General features: G+C 35.6%; 1 pseudogene; it reads left to right on the top strand.

Moving 5' to 3' along the window:
- The first annotated feature begins 2828 nt into the window (after positions 1-2828).
- Positions 2829-3315, top strand: LOC149165818 (lactoylglutathione lyase GLX1 pseudogene; annotated as a pseudogene).
- Positions 3316-3930: the final 615 nt, after the last annotated feature.

The raw sequence follows: 3930 nt of genomic DNA, 5'->3' as shown, positions 1-3930 counted from the left end.
TCTCTGGGATTGGTTCCTGGTGTATATAATCTTCTTTTGATGTTTCTTTATCCTTTTCTTCCTCCTCTTCATAATCTATGTAAAATAATTTCTTCTCAGCACACTTATGACCTTTAGTGCATTTTCTATCACAATTGTAAGAAATCCCTTTTTCTCCTTTTTCTTCCAATTGTTGTGGTGTCACCCTTGTAGGTTGTGGAAGGCTAGGAGAAGAAAAGCTTCCATAATTATAGTCGTGAGTGTTTGGATTCCTTGTTTCCATAATTTCGCTTTCAATTTTTCTTGCCCACTTGAATGCCTCTTCTCCAATGAATCAGGTTCCCAAAGATGAAGCTCATGTTGAATGTTATCCTTTAAAGTACCTATGAAGACATCAATCCTTTGCTTCTATGGAATATCATTTACCCTTATATTCAATTTTTGAAAGTCCTCAATGTGTTCTTCCATTGAACACTTTTGTTTGAGATTTATCAATTGGCTAAACAAGGTGTTTCTCTTTGTATCCTCATAATGTGTTATCATTTCCTCCATGAAAATTGACCACGTAACAAGTGGTTTACGAGAACAAAGCCCTTTATACCATAAACATTGATCGGGTTCTAAATATAAAGATGCAATACATACCTTTTGTAACAGTGGTACACCATGTAGATCAAAATATTTCTCCATCTGTAGTATCCAATTTACCGGATCCTTGCCATCAAACTTCCTCATCTCGCTTTTTCTTGATTTTAGGAGCTCGATCTTGAAATGACTGTAACTCTGTAATTTTAGATCTTCCAGTCCTGAAATCGTGACCTACAGTAGCCCTCTGTGTGCTTTTTCCAATGCCACCAATTTGATCCAAATTGTATTCTCCAAGGAAGAGTATGTAAAATCTCCCATAGTGACCTGATTATAGACTAGTTCAGTAGAGCGAACTTGTACGATGTGCCACGAGTCACTGTTTCGACCTTTGGCTTTGAAAAATATACACAAAAAACTACAGTCCGTCCTCTTTCTGTACCTTCTTATGAAATTTCAATTTGATGCTTAGAGAGAAAGTTATGACGATTTTCCCCAGGTCACTTGTTTGGAATGTAATTCAGGAGTCTGCAAAAAGACCAACTTCCTCATATCATATCTCCGCAAATATAGCGCAAAAAGCTCTAAAATTTACACCTGAGGTTCAACACAATTTCTTCTGAAATGGGTTTTTTTTTAGCTTCTGAAACGTCACAGAAAAATAGTTATAGTGAAAATGCCACGATGACCTATTTGGAGCAGCAAAACCCTAGAATCCAAAGCTCTGATACCAAATGTTATGAAACCAGCTCACAAAAAGATAGAAAAGATAGTTGAATGCCTTAGAATTCAGCCTCTTCGAGGGGGAAACCTCCTTTACATTACACAAATGAATAATTCTTCGATGATACAAATGACAATACCTCCTTTCTATATAGAGGATTCTAAGGAGTCATAATATAATCAGATCCGACATAACAATAATAATGTAAGGGTAATAATAACAATAGTGGGCTTCTGTGGGGCACAATAGAAACAATATGGGGACTACATGGGTACAAAAATATAATAAGGGGGTTGTACTAATAACAATAATGGGTTACACTAGTAGTATAGGGGCCTAACACTATATCATTCAAAGCAAGCTCTAACCCTTGAGCTATGAGAAATAATACAAAGAAAAATCATGGAAAAGTAGAAGGCACACAAGAGGGGTGGAAAAACAATGGTTGAGTTGGTAACTCATGCATCCATGATTGCTCCCTCCTCAAATCTATACACTTAGGATGTGGATTCTCCATTGGTCGATCCCTTTAACCATGGCACCTGGCCATGAAGTTATGCCTCTTCTCACTAACACCTATCAATTGAAGGGTGGACTGAGGAAACGCTACTTCCCTTTGGGGGCTGGAAACACTTAATAAGGATGTTCTTTAGGCATTCCTACCGATTGAGAAAACACCATTGCGAGTTCAAAGCCTTGATTTTGGAAGGGTATATTTATATTAAATACTAAATAGCCCATGACACTCAAGCTTGGTTCACTTAGATGCAATAATGATCATTGTCTTCGATGACTGGCTGCTTTCACTAGACTCTTTGTTGCATTTCTTAGGTGGTTCAACCCATGTCCTTGTTGAAGAAGTAACTAGGTTCGGTATTCACTTATTGTACTTGAGTCATGACTTAATATTGTACTTGACAAAAGATGATGTAGTTATTGATGTACTTGTCAAAAGAAAAGAAAAAGGAAAATTTATTTATAAAAGAAAAAAAATTATAATTACTATTGAAATGGGTTTCTTGCCCACTATGTTGTGATCCTAGGTCAATGCACTCTTTGAGTGCTCTAAGGATCTTATTGTCAAGCCAAAAGGTCAAAGTCATGATGTACTAGCCCTGTGAGGGCTCATGTATACTGATTTCCTATGATGTGGACCTAGTTTTTGCATTTTACAACTTATATGGAGCAGGTTTGATATTTAATACAGTTCCAGTCATGGTGTATGTAATTAGTAGTGAGTGTCCTTGCATTTTACAACTCATATGGAGCAGGTTTGGTATTTAATATAGTTCCAGTCATGGTGTATGTAATTATCAGTCAGTGTCCTTCCTATCTGCATTCCTCCATGAACAAATATCCTCCAAATGTTTGTGGCTCTCAATTTTTACTCCTTCAACAGTTCATGGCTCGAGAGTTTATAATGCAGAGACTGTTTTTATAAATCCAAATGTGGTAGTAACAACAATAAGGCCTTCAGATATGGAGTTAGCAATTTAGAGAGAAACATTAAAATTCTATATTGGATGTTTCATGCTTAAGAATGAAGTTGTTAAGACAAAGAGACATTCCCAAGGAGAAATACTGAAATGATTTCTTTGGATATGAACCAGACGACTCTCATTTTGTTTAAAATTTGGCATATAATTATGAAGTCAAAAGTTACAATATTAAAAGAGGGTTTAGACACTTTGAAATTGCAATTGGAAATATTTCCAAGCTGGTTGAAAATATTCAAACGAAAAGAGGTAATGTCACAAGAGAACCAGGTCATGTTAAAGGGGAGAGCACAGTGATAGCTTTTGTGAAGAATCTAGATGGTTACAGTTTGAGCTTGTTCAAATAGGTCCAACAACAGAGCCACTTTGTCAAATCATGCTTCGTGTTAATGATTTTGATCGATCGATCAACTTTTATGAAAGTATGTGGGATGAAACTCCTAGGAAAATTAGGAATACACCAGAGGCAATGCATATGCACAGGTTGTCATCAACGCAGATAATGTATACAAGAGTGCAGAGATTGTTTGAGTAAAGAAAAAAAAAACTAGCAAAGTTCTTCGTTCATATGCCATTATTAATTCATTATAAAGCAATATTGATTTAAGAGTCATTCATGTGTATTTCCAAGATGTTCAAGCCAAATCTTAGGTTATTCCACAAGTGGAGAGGAGAGTTTTAAGATAGAATTAGTGTACTTAGAGCCACACTTCTCATAAGGTCAACCATTTGCATGAAAATATGAAAGATCAGAGGGAGACAATGAAGTAAATAGTGCTTCCACTATTTTTACAATTATTCTCTATAATTCGTTTAATCCTAGTGGTAAATTATTTTAATGAGGTCTAGAAAGTCTGGCAATATGTCTCATTAGGAGATTATTATTATTAAGTCAAATACAATGCTCAATGATATATTGTATAACAACTGGTCAAAATAGATGGCAATGCATATCTTGGACTTTGAAGATCATCTCCAGATTTTATGGCAACAGTGGAACATATATCTCAGATTTCAAGGAGAAGGATCAGTAGGTTAAGGATTATTTCTAGAAATTCAATGAGTATCTTTAGGCAGGTTTAAAGCATTCAAAGGACACGACTGGCATAATACTAAACAACTGTGTATTTTTTTCCACATTTGAAG

This window comes from Pinus tabuliformis, chromosome 5_1 (genome assembly GCF_031772625.1).
Source record: "Pinus tabuliformis cultivar Carrire ecotype Pingquan chromosome 5_1, CPIR1, whole genome shotgun sequence".
Classification (NCBI taxonomy): Eukaryota; Viridiplantae; Streptophyta; class Pinopsida; order Pinales; family Pinaceae; genus Pinus; species Pinus tabuliformis.
This window is presented reverse-complemented; position numbering and strand designations above follow the sequence as displayed.